Source organism: Phyllobates terribilis, unplaced genomic scaffold, assembly GCF_046119375.1.
Source record: "Phyllobates terribilis strain yellow unplaced genomic scaffold, ASM4611937v1 Scaffold_11__3_contigs__length_659146591, whole genome shotgun sequence".
Classification (NCBI taxonomy): domain Eukaryota; kingdom Metazoa; phylum Chordata; class Amphibia; order Anura; family Dendrobatidae; genus Phyllobates; species Phyllobates terribilis.
Window position 1 is genome coordinate 285,747,570 of NW_027362771.1, and position 19,149 is coordinate 285,766,718.

A 19,149-nucleotide genomic window follows, 5' to 3' on the forward strand; every position below is an offset into this window, starting at 1 on the left:
ATATTGTGACACCATGAATTAATAATTAATAATCTATGGACCACAATGGTAAATATCATTAAAGGGTATATATCAGCAGATTTTTCCTTAATAATCTGAGAGAAGCATGATGTAGGGGCAGATATTCTTATTCCAATGAGGTGTCACTTACTTCACTGCTTATTGTAGTTTCAGCAAAATTAGTGTTTTATCAGCAGGAGAGTATCACAAGATGACTAGTTGACTCATTCCATGTAGTCCATTTAATTACCCCCTCACCACTGATTAGCAGCTTTCTGCCAATTTACAGTGTGCACAGTGTGCCAATCAATGGTGTGGGTGGGGTTATATAGAGCTCAGCATACAGAGAACTGCTAAATCAGCTGCAGTCTTTAAAAAAAGAGTAATTTTATTAAAATAACAGCATGCAGACCAGTAAGTGATACATTGCTGGAATTAGTGTTTCTGTCCCTACATGATGCTGCTCTCAGATTGCATAGCAAAAACCTGGTGACAGCTTCCCTTTAATGTCTCACGTTTGCCCCCAATTATATCCCACACTTGCTACCATAAACTATTAATTTATGTATGTTTGTCATTTTGGTTCCTCATTCTGAGTGACATGCAGTAATTATCACCCATCCTATAATAACATATCTCATCTAGGCCACTATCAAGTAGTAATGTCCCCCATTCTGTAATAATGTCCCCCATCCTGACCCCCATCCATTCCCCCATCCATTAATATTGTCTCCTACACTTGCCTCCATACTTCTATTCTCTCATAATGTTTTCCATCCAGGACACAATCCTTTAGTAAAATCCATCATCCTGGTCTTTCTCCTGTAATAATGTCCCTCACCTAGGCCCTCATCCTTTAATAATGTCCTCATCCTGTAACAATGTCCTCCATCCTCTCCCCTATCTTGTAATAATGTCCCCCACCTAGGCCCCCATTCTTTAATAATGTCCCCATCCTGTAATAATGTCCTTCATTCTGGCACATTTCTTTTTATAATGTCTCCCATCCAGTAATAATGTCCCGCATCTTGGCCCCTTTGATTAATAATGTTCACCATTCTGGCTCCTTTCTTTGATAATGTTCCCTGTCCTAGTCCCTTAAATTAATGTCCCTCATCCTGTAATAGTGTCACCTATCCTGGCCTCTGTCTTTAATAATGTCCCTGGCCCATTTACTTAATAATGTCCCCTGTCCTCACCCCATCGTTTAATAATGTCCCCCATCTTAGCCTCTTTCTTTTCTTTCTTTGATAATGTTCCCTGTCCTAGTCCCTTAAATTACTATCCCTCATCCTGTAATAGTGTCACCAATCCTGGCCCCTGTCTTTAATAATGTCCCTGGCCCAGTCTTTAATAATGCCCCCCAACCAGCATAATAAATGTATTTAAAAGGCAAATTCAATTTGTATCAAAGAAGTTTAATGGGATTCAAATTTCTGGGCTGAACTTGTGCAAATGAGCTGAATTTGAATTTCTGCAGATTTTCGCATCTCCCATTGTAGCTTAAAATCTTAATTTAATTACTCTGTGAAATAAAAATCTAAAGAAATGAACTGTATACATATATGTACATATATACTGTATATACACATACATGTATAAGTATAAGTTATATAACTATAAGTTGATATACATGCAACATGTAGGAGCATGTTCACACTGGCCATTAAACAGACGAAACCTAAAGATAGAAACAAAATGAACACATACCCTGCTATAAGTAAACAGAAATTGTGCATATAAATAACAAAGGGTACTTAGTAAACACTGTTTTTCATCAAAAATGCGTAAAAGCCATTCCATCAGCGCTGAGGTGTACTCAGTAGTGATGGTCCTTGCTAGTGATGAGCAAATGTGCTCGTTACTAGTCGGTACTCGCCCGAGCATCACTCTGCTCGACAAGCTCGGCGCTCGGCGAGTATTTCCCGGTTGCTCGGGCGGGAACTCAGGTCCCCTCTCTGCATGTTTGGCGCTCTTTAGAGAGCCAATGAACATGCAGGGATAGCTTGCCATGCACTACAATGCCATAGCCATGTTGCTTGTGGGCATTATAGTGATTGGCTGGACTTACAGCGTCATCAGGTCTATATAAGATCTATGCTCGTCACAGTCTACCCTGGAAACAGGCAGAGTAGGGAGAGCTGCTTCTGAGTCAGGAAGAGATTTGCTTGTTTATAGTTAGTATTGGTATTTCACAACATATATACAGGGCTGTCCAAAAGTAGGTGGACAGAAAGTGTAATAAGGTTATGAAGGGGGAGATTTATCAAACATGGTGTAAAGTGAAACTGGCTCAGTTGCCCTTAGCAACCAATCAGATTCCACTTTTCATTCCTCACAGACACAGGAAAATGAAAGGTGGAATCTGATTGGTTGCTAAGGGCAACTGTGTCAGTTTCACAGATCTAGTTTTCACCGATAGATCTCCCCCAAATCTGTTTTCTTTTCAGATAATTTAGATAACACATAATGGCAAATAATTTAAATACAAATCAAAGAAAATGGATTTTAACTAGTGCTGAGCCACCCCCGTAGTGTTCGAGTTCGGTTCGGTTCATCAAACACCCGTATGTTCGTCGAACTGTTCGTCGAACACCTTCGAACACCGTTAAAACCAATGGCAGGCAAACAAAAACACATAGAAACACATAGAAAACACATAGAAAACACTTAAAAGGTGTCTAAGAGCTGAAAAACTGCTCAGAAGACACAACTAACACATGGAAAAGTGACAATTACATATAGTCATGCGAAAAGAAAAGAGGTGGAGGAGTAAAAGGAGGGGAGACACAGATATAGGCATGTCATGCCCTTCTAAAATCAATAAAGGCTGGAGTAAAAATCTAAAATCAGCCTACCAACACCCAGACGTCGTGACAAGAAAATTAAAAAAAGAAATATCTTTAGGTAGAATGGCGGTTCCATTCAGAACACTTTCCTTACAAGACGTAGTGGTATCCCCGTTGTGAGTTGTGCCAAAAACGGAACCCAATGCATTCGGACTAATCCACCATTTGTCATATCCAAGGGGCAGGTCCGTAAACGACAACATCGACGCGGAACCAAGTACAGTAGTATATACTGTACATCCTTTGACAAGGCAATCAGGCGGATCAAGAAGTTGGGAAGGGTCACCCTAATGGCCAAAACAGACATTGATGCGGCGTTCCGGTTACTCACTACCTGTGCCTCCGAATAGTGTCCACCTATTGGGCTGCTTCTGGGAAGGAGCATACTATATAGATCGCTGTTTGCCCATGGGGTGCTCCAGATCCTGCTCACTATTTGAGGCATTTAGTTGCTTCCTCGAATTGGTTGTAATGGACGTTTCTAAGGGGGCACATATTATCCATTACCTCAACAACTTCTTATGCCTGGGTCCAAAAGATTCGCCACAGTGTGAAGGAGTGAAAAGGAGAGAGCTGGAGGGAGAGCGGACACCACAGAGCCGAGGGGTTAGATGGAGAACGGAAGAAGGAAAGAGGGCGAGGGAGGAAAGGGAGTACAGTTGAAGGCCGACCTGAGCTCCCCCACGTTCCTGCTGGGCGGGGAACAGCCCTGGGAAGAAAAGCCGCTTGCGCATCCCTTTGAGGTTAGGGGCGCGAGCTAGCAGAGGGATTACGCTGGAGTGCGAAGCCGGCACGGCCAGTCCGTTCCTGCCCGTGCGACCTCCGTGTCGCCGGGTTTGTGCCAGAGACGCGGTGGACCCTGACGGCCAGCCCCCCTCTCCCAATACTGGTACCTGTCCGCTGGTGGGTCGAGCCCCCCCGCGGTGGGGGGGAGTAACATCTGCAGAAGAAAGACCATCTTCCAGCCAAACTAAGATGTCTACTTCTTTTCGTGGACAATGTGATACGCTCCCTTTTTTACGGACATGCCCATTGCTACAAATTCCAGATGAGGCACAAAAAGAGCAGGTGTTTCAACGGATATCATGTGCTCCTTCAAGTGGGCTCTCCTCCACCTCAACTTCAACATCACAAATACTCCAGTCCTCAGAGGTGTCACCCCAATCGCACTTGCTTCCTCACAGCTCCCAAGTCTCCAGCTGCCCATCTGAGTATGGGGTAACACAGATGGTTGAGTCTGAACAGCTGTTTACTCATACTATAGCGTGGGAAACGGAGGTCTGCTCCAGAACTTCTGTTAATCCAGACGAGGAAAGGATCTGCACTGATGCCCAGAATCTTTATGAGTCGGATCCAGGACCAGATGAAGAAGGTTCTGAGCATAATGTAGACCCTCGTTCCCAAATTGTATCTCCTGTTGGAGGAGACAATGATGAAGACGATGATGAGACTCAAATACCTGATTGGAGCGACAACTTGACTTTTCGGTCAGGGAAGGAAGAGGTTGGCTCTGAGGACGACGGGTGTGAGAACACACAGGGTGATGATGACGAGGTTGGAGATCCCACTTACTGTCAACCCACAGTCAGCCAGTCGATGAGGTCAGCAGAGGAGGTGGAGGAGGATGTTACTAGCCCAGGGGATGGGGATGACTCGGTACCCGGGCCTTTGCCTGGCCTTGGGGATCTCGCGGTGGTCGACTCTCGGGCCCGTACCCTGGGGTCACTCTTTACAAGGCTGGATAATTGTTAATTTTATAAGAGTTCGTGACGCCACCTGTGGTATCTGGTGAGAGGCACCAGCGCTGCAGCAATCCACTGAGGCCGGTGATAAGGCAGCTCGATGGTATAGCTCCCCACAGGTGGAGCTAGGCCTCAGAAAAGCGTATGCAGGGGGAATGCAGGACAAGCGAGACCAAGCTGAGTCAAAGCAAGAACGGGAACGGACACGGTAGTCACTTCAGTACCTTTTACTGGTGGAAATTCAGGCACATCCCGGAGCACTGTAGGGTGAAGGGTGCATATCAGGATCCTCCCCAATGTTTCTTGCCTCTGCGTAGTAAGTTTCTGACGTGCCTGGAGCTAGGCCTAACTTTGTCTCTGTCCTGTGCTGGCTGACCTTGTGGTAGGGCCTTGTCTTGGAGTTCACGCTCCCAGTATGCGGGACCTAAGCGTCTCCTGACTCTGTTACGTATCAGCACCTTAGCGATCCTGAGACTTTTAGTTATGCCTTACTGGGTCATAGAGATCCTGGTAAGCTCGGATCCGGTGTCCGGTAAATGCTTCGGGGTGAGCTGGTTAAGCTCCTCTGCCCCCTATGTACTAACTCTCCACTCGCCTTCGACCTACTCGGGCCCTCACTAGGCTATACACATTAACGGCAGCTTGCTGCGCTTCACCGATCTTATGGCGCCGGCACACCTTAAGCTCTAACTGGGTTTCCTGAATCTAGCTAGCAGGAGCCTCGTGCTCCACTGCTGAACTATTAACTGAGTTCCCTAGACTAGACTGAGCTCCGCTGCAGACTGACCTCTCTTAGGCTTCTCTACTGCAGGAACTCTTCAGAGGAACTGAACTGCATAGCGCCACCTACCCTATTTATATTCCTAATGGGCTCCCTCTGCTGGTCTGAGGTGGAAGGTGGAGATGTGTGAATGTTTATGGGGGCCTCTTGTGGAGGATTCCATCAATGCACTCTTCTAGGATCTGTGATACCAAGCACAGCTGGGTGTCACAGATGCTGTTGACAAGAGGTTAGGTTGCGCCTTCCTGGACAGAGATGGAGTACTGGAAGCACGTCAACAACTGCATCTTCAACCACAACTCTGCCTCTGACCACAATTCGTAGTGGCTCCTCAGGACGCATGGGCTCTAAGCCTTGCATAGCCTGGGCATTTTTTCAGATCGATAAGGATGACCCAACTCATGTTATCTGTAATATTTGTCACCAAAAGCTAAGTAGAGGCCAAAAAATCCATAGTTTGAGAACTTCATGCATGAACCGTCACATGGATATGAAGCATAAGTTGCAGTGGGAAGCTCACTGTGCTACAATGCGGCCTAGCAGGCCGGGCCAACCACCGTCTGCCCCATCTTGTGCATCCGTGGCCTCTTCATCCTCTGTGACTGGGGGGACAGCAGTCACACATGTTTTTGGACGCCGACCTGCCACCTCTTTACCCGCAACAGCCAGTGTGATTGGCAGGTCATCATTTCATTTGGAAGTGGAAACACCAGCTGGTGTTGAGCACTCTCTGACATCGAGAGCACCACCTTTGGATCAAGGCAACCTAACATGTCAGCCTGCATCTTCCTCACAGACCGGCAGTATGCCAGGGACATCCTACTCAACCCCGTCTAAGCACAACAGCCTGACCTCGGTCCCTCAGATGTGGAGAAGTAAAAGACCATTTCCTCCTAGCCATGACAAAGCTAAGAGGTTGAATTTCACCATCTGCAAGCTGTTGGCTACAGAAATGCTGCCTTTCTGCCTGGTGGACACAGAGGATTTTCGAGACCTTATGTCCGTCGCAGTGCCCCAGTACCAGATGCCCAGTCGGCACTACTTCTCAAAGAAAGGTGTGCCTGTGCTACACCAGCATGTTGCACACAACATCACTGCTTCTTTGAGAAACTCTGTGTGTGACAGGGTGCATTTCACCACAGACACTTGGACGAGTAGGCATGGACAGGGGCGTTACATGTCGCTGACTGGGCACTGGGTAACTATGGTGACAGCAGGACAAGGGGCTGCTGTCCAAGTCTTGCCATCCCCACGAGTTGTACATCAATCCTCTTTATCTAGAAGTTCCTCCACTGCTTCTGCCTCCTCAACCTCTTCTCGGTCCTCCACCTGCACCCAAAGCCTGTCTGGTAATGCCACCCGCTTTCTAACTGCGCAGAAGGAATCCTGCACACCTCCTTACTATGCTGGCAGCAGGGCTCAACGGCATCAGGCGGTGTTTACTTTGAAATGTCTGGAAAATGTGAGTCACACAGCTGAGGAATTGTGGTCAGCTCTGGAGACCCAGTTTCATGAATGGTTGTCTCCACTGGACCTGCAACCAGGGAAGGCCGTGTGCGACAATGCTGCAAACCTGGGTGCGGCCCTTCGCCGGGGCAATGTCACACACGTGCTTTGCATGGCTCACGTGTTGAACCTGGTTGTTCAGCAATTTTTAGCCCACTATCCCAGACTAGATGGCCTTCTGCAGAGTGCACGGTCGCTGTGTGCTCACTTCCGCCATTCGCATCCCGCAGCTCAACGACTTACATCTCTACAGAAGTCGTTGGGCCTGCCAGTTCACCGGCTGAAATGCTATGTGCCGACATGGTGGAATTCAACTCTGCACATGTTGCAGCGACTGTGGCAGCACCGACAAGCCCTGGTGCAATACGTTGTGACGTATAGCCTGGGCCAACGAGATCCAGAGGTGGGGCAAATCACGCTGCAGTAGTGGTCTCAGATCAGGGACCTATGAAGTTGACGCGCCCCCTGGGCCGTGGGGTACCCGGAGCCGGGCCGGTAGACGCTGGGGGTTGTAGTCACTGTGGCGGCGACCCGGTCCGTGACCCAGGTGGTCAATCCAAGGGTAATTTGTATATATGGGTTTTATAATGTCCGACTACGCCACCTGTGGAGTGCGGCCAAAGGGGCCGCCGCTGCGGAACAGTCCTCTGAAGCTGGTGGTTTTACAGCAATGGTATTATTACTCCCGACAGGAAGAGTGTAGCTTCAGGGCAGTGTGGGTGGATGATGGTGGTTGTAGTGCAGGGAGTCAGTAATGAACACAGAGTCCGTGGGATGCAGTCCCAAGATCTTTACTCACAGTTGTTGCAGTCCACATTACAGGTACCAGAGCAATCTCCCCCGTCGTGCTGTACATACTCAGTGAGGGTCTCAGTCCACCCCCAGATAGCTCCAGAGTACTTAGCAGGACCCCCTTCTGTGTGTCCTTTCTCTGGCCTTCTCCCTGCACCTCACACCCAGTGACACTTCTATCCGGTGTCCTCGGGCCTTTGCGGGCGACGTGTGTTTCGTCCCCTGGGTCCTATGTGGCTACCTTCTTAGTGAGACTGGTGTGGACTTTGGCCTGCAGTACATGAAATTCTGCAGCCTCCGGTTTCTAGTTGAGCCTTGCTGTTTCTCCGCTAGTTGAGGGACCGGTTCCCCTTATCTGGCCTGACCCCTCTACCTCCTGGTAGCAGCGGGAGTACGGTGGCCTTCTGCATGGCACGTATCCCTAGGGTCCCTTCGGTTCCTGGAGCCTTCCTGCTCCCACTCCTCTCTTCTCTCCTTCAGTCCTGGGCCTCCCAGGCTAGGCCCGCCTCCGGAGCAGAGCTCATGCAGAGCCTCTGCTCCTGTCACCTCTACTACTCTGACTGGCTTGCTCTTTCTAAGATGGCTTCCTATTTATACTCTCCCTGTCATGTGCTCCCCTAAGCTGCTTTCTCCATCCACACCCACTACATAGGACCCTCCCGCCAGCTAGGGACCTGGGACTGTTCTCTGCCTTAGCAGCAATCTCGCCCTACCCCCACTGCGGGTATGTGCTGGATGCAGGTGTTAGGGTCCCAAGCCATACTCCTTCCTTACTTGAGGGTGAGATACCACACCTCTGGGTGAGATGCAGTACCTCTGTGGCGACTGAACCCTCAGGGGCGCCACACACCCTTCTGCACAGTTTTGAAATGGCGAAGAAGATGTTTAGTGCTGACGATGCCATTATCAGCATGACTATTCCGGAGATTTACATGCTGGAGCACACGTTAAACAGAATTCAGAGTCAGGTGGTGGGACAAGAGGAGGAGGAGGAAGTAGAGGAGGAGTCGTATGCGGAAGGGATAACATCTCCAAGGTCCAGACGGTCGGCATCACGAAGGCGGCAGGCATGGGAGGGTGGGGGAGAGGGATTAACCTGGGCGCATGGTAGCAGCCAAACTGTTGAGGAAGGTGCAGGAGCCGAGGAAGAAGTGGAGGACGAACTGGCGATGGGCATGTAAGACTCATCAGATGAGGGAGACCTTGATCACATTTCTGTTGTGTGCGGTTGGGGGGAGAGGGCAGAGGAAGGAAGCATGATTCTTACCTCGCTACCAACACAACAAGGACTTGGTCCTCCTGGATGAGCAAGACACATGAGTGCCTTCTTGCTGCACTACCTGCAACATGACCCTTGGATTGTCAGAATTCGAAGTAATCCCGACTACTGGGTTGCCACACTCTTAGATCCCCGGTACAAAAGTAAATTTGCCGAAATAATTCCTGCCATAGAAAGGGATTCACGCATGCAGGAGTATCAGCAGAGGCTGTTGCAGAATCTTACATGTGCTTTTCCACAAAACACCAGTGGTGCACGTAGTGAATCTCACAGTTCTAACTTGCAAACCGTGGGACTGTCGAGTCTTCATCACTCAAACCGTAACAGAAACACAGTATCTGCTGGTAACAGCAATTTTGTGGAATCATTTCACCACTTTTTTAGCCCATCCTTTGCAAGGCCACAGGAGACAAGAAGTCTGACACATAGTCAACGCCTAGAGAGAATGGTACAGGAGTATATATATAGTTACATAGTTAGTAAAGCCGAATAAAGACTTGCGTCCATCAAGTTCGACCTGTTAGTTCTGTAATTGCTAAAGTTGATCCAGAGGAGGGCAAAAACCCCAAATGATTTAGCCAATCTTCACCTGAGGAAAAATTCCCTCCCGACTCTGAAACCAGCAGTCAGAATAAATCCCTGTATCAACCTACTATTTTATTCTATTTTTAAGTATATGCAGAAATCTGCCTGGTATCTAGAAATGCATCCAGTCCCCGCTTGAACTGGTTTAGTGAATCCGACATTACCGTCTCCTCACTCAGTGAATTCCATATTCTCACTGCTCTTACCATAAAGAACCCCTTCCTATGCTGGTGCTGAAAACTTTTCTCTTCCAGTCTTAGTGAATGCCCTCTTGTTACCGTAATATCCCTCCTTTTGAACAAATCCCGGGCAAGGTCTCTATACTGTCCCCTAACATATTTGTACACATTTATTATGTCCCCCCTCAACCTTCTCTTTTCCAGGCTGAATAGTCCTAGTTTTGCCAACCTCTCTGGGTATTGCAGTCCCTCCATTCCCCTTATTAATTTTGTTGCCCTCCTTTGTACCTTTTCAAGCTCATTTATATCCTTTCTATATATTGGGGCCCATAACTGAGCACAGTATTCCAAGTGTGGTCTGACCAGTGCTTTGTACAGTGGAAGAACAATGTTCTCATCCTTTGCAGCTATACCTCTTCTGATACATCCCATTACCCTGTTTGCCCTTACAGCAGCGGCCTGACTTTGGGCACTCCAATTTAGTTTGCTATCAATCAAGATGCCCAAGTCCTTCTCCATCTCTGAATTCCCCAATGGTTTCCCATTCAGTGAGTACTGGTGACTTCCATTTTTCCTTCCCATATATATGACCTTACATTTCTCCTCGTTAAACCTCATTTGCCATTTAATGCTCCACCTACCCAGCTTATCCAAATCCCTCTGTAGGTCTTCACTATCCTCTTTTGTATTAATTGTTTTACATAACTTTGTGTCATCTGCAAATATTGATATTTTACTATTTATCCCGTTGACTATGTCGTTAATAAAGATATTAAATAACATTGGGCCTAGTACAGACCCCTGTGGTACCCCACTAGTGACGCTTACCCAATCTGAGTATATTCCATTTATAACCACCCTCTGCCTTCTATCCTTTAGCCAGTTAGCTACCCACTTGCAGACATTTTCCCCCAGCCCCATCATTCTCATTTTGTATACCAACCTATTATGTGGCACGCTATCGAATGCTTTTGAGAAGTCGAGATACACGACATCCACTGGTTCCCCCTGATCTACTCGAGAGCTAACCTCCTCGTAGAAGTCAATCAGGTTTGTTTGGCAGGAGCGATTCCTCATGAATCCATGTTGGTTCGTGGTTAATAGATTATTAGCATCAAGATGCTCCATGATTGCCTCATTAATAAAGCCTTCAAAAATTTTGCCCACAACGGACGTCAGACTCACCGGCCGATAGTTTCCGGTGTTACTTTTTTCTCCCTTTTTGAATATTGGCACTACATTCGCCTGTCGCCAATCAAGTGGTACAGACCCAGTCTCAACAGAGTCCTTAAATATAAGATATAATGGTCTGTCTATCACATTACTTAGTTCCCTTAGTACCCGTGGGTGTATGCCATCAGGTCCTGGTGATTTGTTTATTTTAATGTTACTGAGGCGTTTCTGTATCCCAGCTTGGGTTAGATTTGTCATACTTAGTGGAGGATTAAGTTTGTCACTTCTCATTTCGCCTGTTAGTTCTTTTTCCTTTGTGAAAGTTGACGAAAAAAATTTATTTAATAGATTAGCTTTATCCTCATCTTTCTCTATGATTTTGCTTTCCTCACTTTTTATCGGTCCAATATTATTCGATTTAATCCTTTTACTATTTATATACGTAAAGAACAGTTTGGGATTTGATCTACTTTCCCTAGCAATACGTCTCTCTGTTTCCTCCTTTGCTATTTTTATTTGTTTTTTGCAGGTTCTCGTTTTTTCCTTGTAACACATTAGTGCCTCCTTGCTGTTTTCCTGTTTTAATCTCTTGAATGCCTCTTTTTTGCTATTTAACGCCCCTTTCACGTTCTTATTCAACCATATTGGTTTCCTCTTATTTCGGACCCTTTTATTCCCATACGGTATATACCTCTCGCACTGAGTATTCAGAATTCTTTTGAAGGTTTCCCATTTACTATTCGTATTTCCTTGATTAAGAACTTTGTCCCAGTCTATAAGTTGAAGGTTTTCTTTCAGCTGATCAAACTTCGCCCTCCTAAAGTTTAATGTTTTAGTTGTTCCCTTATTGATAACCCTACTGAAGGGCATTTTGAAATTGATAATATTATGATCGCTATTACCTAGGTGCCCCCCTATCTGTACCTCAGTTATTCTATCAGGCCTATTAGTCAATATTAAGTCCAACACTGCCTTCCCTCTCGTTGGTTCCTGCACTAGTTGGGAGAGATAATTATCCTTGATATTTGTCAAGAACCTTTTTCCTTTCTGCGATCTACAGGTTTCTGTTTCCCAGTCAATATCCGGGTAGTTGAAGTCCCCCATTACAATCACCTCATTATGTTTTTCTACTTTGTCTATTTGTCCTAATAGCAGTTTCTCATTCTCCTCTGTAATATTAGGTGGCTTATAGCAGACCCCCAGTAATATTTTATTATTATTTTTTGCCCCCTCTATCTCTACCCACATGGACTCGACCCCCTCTTCTCCCTCTCCTATATCTTCCCTTAGTCTGGGCTTTAGACGTGACCTTACATATAAGCAGACTCCTCCGCCCTTAACCCTGTTTCCGGTCCCTTCTAAATAAACTATAATCTGTTAAATTTACCGCCCAGTCGTAGCTATCGTCTAGCCAAGTCTCTGTTATACCTACGATGTCATACCTCTCCTCCGATATAAGCGCCCGCAGCTCATCCGCCTTATTGGTCAGGCTTCTTGCGTTGGTCAGCATGCAAGATAAAACTTTGGGGTTATTTAGCATCCTATTCTTCTCTAACAATCTAACTGTACTATCCCCACCCCCCTCTCCACCCTCATTATATTCACTTCTCCCCTTCCCCCTTGCTTGCCTCACATCCCACCTATTTCCTTGGTTTCCCCCCCCGTCTCTAGTTTAAAAACTCCTCCAACCTATTAGCCATCTTCTTCCCCAGCACCGCTGCACCCTCCCCATTGAGGTGCAGCCCGTCCCTACGGTAGAGCCTGTAGCCGACAGCGAAGTCGGCCCAGTTCTCCATGAACCCAAACCCTTCTGCCTTGCACCAACTCTTTAGCCACTTATTCACCTCCCTAACCTCCCGTTGGCGCTCCTGTGTGGCTCGCGGGATTGGTAGTATTTCTGAGAAAACTACCTTGGAGGTCCTTGCCCTAAGCTTCCTACCTAGATCCCTGAAATCATTTTTAAGGACCCTCCATCTACCACTCACTTTGTCATTGGTGCCAATGTGGACCATGACCGCTGGGTCTTCGCCAGCCCCACCCAGTAACCTGTCAACCCGATCCGCGATGTGCCTGACTCGAGCGCCAGGGAGGCAGCACACCGTTCGGCGATCCCGGTCTTTGTGACAGATTGCCCTGTCTGTCCCCCTAATAATAGAGTCACCCACTACCAGGACCTATCTAGCCTGCCCTACACTTCCCCCCTCCCCCTCATTACTGGAGCATACACTCCCCCGGCGGTCAGAGGATCTGTCGTGCTCCAATAATGCCGGTTCTGAACCAGCCTTCCTATACTTCTTCCCTCTATCCCTTCTAACTGTTACCCAGCTCCCTGCCTGTTCAGCCTGCGCTTCCCCACTAACTCCACCCCCAGTGTTGACCCATTGAGTGTCTGCTCGGTGAGCAGCAAACTCCGTTCCATGTTGTCGATGCTCCTCAGTACTGCTATCTGAGCACTTAGATCCAGGATTTGGGCTTCCAAGTGCACGATATGCTCACATCTCTCGCAGCAGTATGGATCCCTGAGCGATAGCTCACGGAATGCATACATTGCGCAAGATGTACACTGCACGGCTCCGGCCAACATGGACGTCATTCTAAATATGGGGATACAGTCAGTATATATGTACAAGTACAAAACACAATTATTTATATATAGGTGTATGGACGGGGATCAATTAGGGATGTGCAAGTGTATCGATTAGATATCGGCGCTGGATCAGTTAAGTATGGACGGGGGATCAATTAAGTATCAATTAAGTATGGACGGGGATCAGCTGAGTGGGTCAGGTGGATTAATTAAGTATGGACGGTGTGTCAATTAACTATGGACTGGGATCAATAAGTATGGACTGGGGAAATAATTAATTGTGGACTAGGGAATCAATCAATTAATTATGGACAGGGGGTTTAATTAAATAGGATGGGGGGTAAAGCAAATAAATAGGTATGGACGGTGGGTCAATTAACTAAGGACTGGGGATCAATAAGTATCAATAATATCAATAAATATGGACTGGGGAAATAATTAATTGTGGTCTGGGGAATCAATCAATTAATTATGGACAGGGGTTAATTAAATTTGGTGGGGGATAAGGCAAATAGATAGGGACTGGGGATGAGTAAAAGTGGACAAGGGGAATCTATTAAATAGGACAAGGGGGATCAATCAATTATGGGCTGGGGGGGTCAATCATTTAAATGTGGTCAGGGGGATCACTTTAATATGGACGGGGGGTGGTCGGGGATCAATTAAATGAGGAAGGGGGGGTCAATTTAATGTGGTCAGAGGGATCAGTTAAATATGGACGGGGGTGTTCAGGGGAATCAATTTAAATATCTCCAAGTGAACATCGAAGCCATGACTGTGTCACTGGACCCTTGCTCATTTTGGGATTCAAATCTGGAAAAATGTCCGGAGCTCGCCACTCACACCTTGGAGATCTTGTCATGCCCTGCAGCCAGCGTTCTCTCTGAATGTGTGTTCAGCACTGCTGGTGGTGTGCTGACAGATAAGCGCACGTGGCTGTCCATTGAGAATGTAGACAGACTCACGTTCTTAAAGATGAACAAATCATGGATCCACAAGGACTTTTCTACCCCTGTGTCATCCTGGGGAGACTAAAAGCTTGATGATTTGGTAAAATCACCTCACCAACCATTTTAAGCAACTCTGAGGCAATTGATGCCACTTAAGTGGTGTCTGTGCCACAATTTTTGGAAAAAAAGGAGACTCTTTTTGGAGTCCCCTTGCTGTGTTTTACGTGACGTTGGCATCGTCAATTCCAGGTGGGTTGGGTCACCCCCCCCCTTTTAACTGTAAGAAACTACATACACTATGGCTTGAGGTAACACAGATGGTTGAGTCTGAAGAGCTGTTTACTCAGAGGTCTGCTCCAAAGCTTCAGTGTCTGCTAGTCAGCGTAGAATTTTTAACTGCATCTAGCCTAGGCAATACTTTGGGCGTAGTAGCCCAGCTGCGAAGCAAGCTGCACCGCCTGTGTATCTAATAAGAATTTTTAAATGCATCTAGCCTAGGCAGACTGTGGGGACCCCCAACCAAACCCAGACGCTCAGCCCCCCTACCGCCCCCCTTTCCTTGAAAATACAATATTGTAACTCTTACAACTGGATGGGTGAGGATCGGTCACAGCTTTATTAACTCTTTATACTCATTCCATTAGAAAAGCATTTTATTTCTAAAATAATTCATCTTGTTGCAGCATGCCCTGGGTCTCCACACCGGCAAGTTGGCCAACAAGTGTAACTCTCCAACATGTCCTTTCTATATCCAGGTCACGGAGGATCCTGCGTACTCGTATGCAGGACTCTGACCCCCATCCATCACTCTTAACACTTGTTCCACTCCGTTCTGGAGTCCTGACAGGAATATGTCCAGTCCAATATCCATTAGGTGAACACCGTCGGCCCGTATGAGGCCTGCTTTATCTCCTTCCAGTTGTCGGTGTTGTATCACTACACCACCTCTGTCTCTTCTAAATTTTGCCATCCGAATATTTATTACCCGCCTTGTCCGTTCAATGGCCGTGATGTCTCGCGCACCTTGCCATACCGCTATCGGCACAATCTCTGACCATACTATAGTTAGTTTTGTGCAAAAATTCTCTGAAGCGCTCAGTGTCTAGTTTCATTGTTGCCATTAGTTATGCGCTCTTGTGAAGACCTAGGTCGTTTCCCCTGGCCTGTATAACTAAGATGACCGGACCTCTTGACTCTCTCCCTACCTTGATTACCTCCATTAGTACCTGTGGCCATTGCAGGCCTCTAATACCTCTCCAGTTGAAATATGTGTTATGTAACTCTAATTTCCTCCCGCCTGGGCGGACTTTCGCCCTTTTTTCTGCCCAATATATATACGAGTGGCCTATCACCCACACTGTTGGCTTAGCATCACCTGTAAAAGAAACAAACCACGTTAGGATAACAAGTCCGTTCTTATGTATCTCGCCAAACACGTGGATCGCCATCTCCCTATCCTCTGAACTTCCGTTTCTGACAGTCCTGCTCTTGCTGCTTCTGTGGCCGTACCTATGCGGAATGAGTGTGTCCCATAATCTTTGGGGTGGTTCCCTGCCGATGTTATGCATTTATTAAATATAGATTGGAACTGGAATCTTGATAATGGCATTCCATCAGTGTGTGATAGGAAGAAATTACTTTGTGATCTGATGGTTATATATGTTTTTGCTATTGTTACCCGACTCAGTGTACCGTTTGTGGGTTGTAGAAGTACCCAAGTTCCCCTGCCCGCTGGAAACGTTTTTGATTGGCGTATGCGTAGACGTATTGCATTATTGGCTATGACTACGTCCTGGTGTAATAAGCCTCCACTGGTGGTAATTTTGGATTGAGGGACAAATTCGCTGATGCATAGCGCCCCGAAGAAGGCGATCACAAATGCAGTAGGCAGTAGTGTTGCTTCAAATTGTGAGTGTCATGTTAATGGTGTTAGGGATATGATGTGAGAAATCAGTTTTAGAGACACGGGACGGGACGTCTACACTCCTGACTTGGCTGACCCCTTTTCCACCCTTTTATGGATTGTCTGATGATGAATCTCTTTGTCACATCTCCCCAATTCAGTAGTTGGAAGTGAAATGCTACTCCGGTCAGACACCGCTGCGCTGACGCCCCTGATATGCCCCTCATCATTAGCTGGTGGAGAAATTCTATGGTGACTTGTAATCTGGCTTGTTCACATTGGTCAACCCGTCTGCCTGCTACTAGTCTTGTCCACTCTTCCCATGCCTTACCGTATGCTTGCCACGTCGACGGGGCAACTGACGCTCTGATTAATGGCATCAACTATTCGCCACTAGATCCCATAGGGAGGGTGGGCAACTGTTGCCCGATGGATGGGCGTTGGGGAGGAGCTCTGTGAAAATCTGCCAATTGAATTGTGATAAAGCGTTAGCAGCAGCTTTAGACCCCTCAGCATCGTGGCTAGCGCGGACTCATACATTGTGTTTTAGGCACAGAAATGCTAGCCGGCGTAGTAGGCCTAGCACTGGGAGAGACGATGATGCCATCTTATTAATGCAGTGCACTAGGCTGGTGTTTTTTGTTATGAAGCGTATATTTTTGTTAGCCAGCCACGCTCCCCATATTTCTATTGCTACCACTATTGGGAAGAAAAATTATTTTCCAGGCTAGATGCAGCTAAAAATTATTATTAATTTCAAAGCTGGTGGAGCTTGGTATAGATGGCCTAATACAATGAGTACCACACACTGCTACTATGCCCAAAATTATTTTCCAGGCAAGATGCAGCTAAAAATTATTATTAATTTTAAAGCTGGTGGAGCTTAGTATAGATGGCCTAATAGAATGAGTACCACACACTGCTAATATGCCCAAAATTATTTTACAGGCAAGATGCAGCTAAAAATTTTTATTAATTTCAAAGCTGGTGGAGCTTGGTCTAGATGGCCTAATACAATGAGTACCACACACTGCTACTATGCCCAAAATTATTTTCCAGGCAAGATGCAGCTAAAAATTATTAGTAATTTGAAAGCTGGTGGAGCTTAGTATAGATGGCCTAATAGAATGAGTACCAGACACTGCTAATATGCCCAAAATTATTTTACAGGCAAGATGCAGCTAAAAATTATTATTAATTTCAAAGCTGGTGGAGCTTGGTATAGATGGCCTAATACAATGAGTACCACACACTACTACTATGCCCACAATTATTTTACAGGCAAGATGCAGCTAAAAATTATTATTAATTTCAAAGCTGGTGGAGCTTGGTATAGATGGCCTAATACAATGAGTACCACACACTGCTACTATGCCCAAAATTACTTTCCAGGCAAGATGCAGCTAAAAATTATTAGTAATTTGAAAGCTGGTGGAGCTTAGTATAGATGGCCTAATAGAATGAGTACCACACACTGATAATATGCCCAAAATTATTTTACAGGCAAGATGCAGCTAAAAATATTATTAATTTCAAAGCTGGTGGAGCTTGGTATAGATGGCCTAATACAATGAGTACCACACACTACTACTATGCCCAAAATTATTTTCCAGGCAAGATGCAGCTAAAAATTATTAGTAATTTGAAAGCTGGTGGAGCTTAGTATAGATGGCCTAATAGAATGAGTACCACACACTGCTAATATGCCCAAAATTATTTTACAGGCAAGATGCAGCTAAAAATTATTATTAATTTCAAAGCTGGTGGAGCTTGGTCTAGATGGCCTTATACAATGAGTACCACACACTGCTACTATGCCCAAAATTATTTTCCAGGCAAGATGCAGCTAAAAATTATTAGTAATTTGAAAGCTGGTGGAGCTTGGTTTAGATGGCTTAATAGAATGAGTACCAGACACTGCTAATATGCCCAAAATTATTTTACAGGCAAGATGCAGCTAAAAATTATTATTAATTTCAAAGCTGGTGGAGCTTGGTATAGATGGCCTAATACAATGAGTACCACACACTACTACTATGCCCAAAATTATTTTCCAGGCAAGATGCAGCTAAAAATTATTATTAATTTCAAAGCTGGTGGAGCTTGGTATAGATATCCTAATGAAATGAGTACCACACACTGCTACTATGCCCAAAATTATTTTCCAGGCAAGATGCAGCTAAAAATTATTAGTAATTTGAAAGCTGGTGGAGCTTAGTATAGATGGCCTAATAGAATGAGTACCACACACTGCTAATATGCCCAAAATTAAAATTGCTAGGAACTGCTGTAACCTAGCCCTCAAAAGGGCTGCAATTACAAACTAGTCCCTACTCCCTAAACCTTTCTGTCCATTTAAGAGAAAATTCGCTTGCAATTCAGTTACACAATATAGCGCTAACAGCAGCAGCAGTGCCGTCTAACACTCAGCTGCAGCAGTGAGAAAATGGTGGCGACAGGGAAAATGGCTGGGTCTTATAGGGCAAGGAAATGTGACATACACAGCCAATGACACATGCCCTTGCTTGTGTGAAAAAAAACACTTCGCTCCGTGTGTGCGCTGCTGATAGGCTGACAGACTGCACCTACCCACTGTAAATGCGGGAAAGAGAAAAAAAATGGAGATCTTCATTATTTCTGCAGAGATCCATCCCATGTCCCTCCCCCCGCCCCGCTGTACACTCAAACTGTGTATTAACATTGATTATCAGCATTACTGTGAAAAAATCCAGTTACGATTTGGGTGCATTAACAGTTATCGAACATAACCTCGAACAGCCGAATTTTTTTCAAATCATTCGGGTTCGTCGAACGGCTCGAACA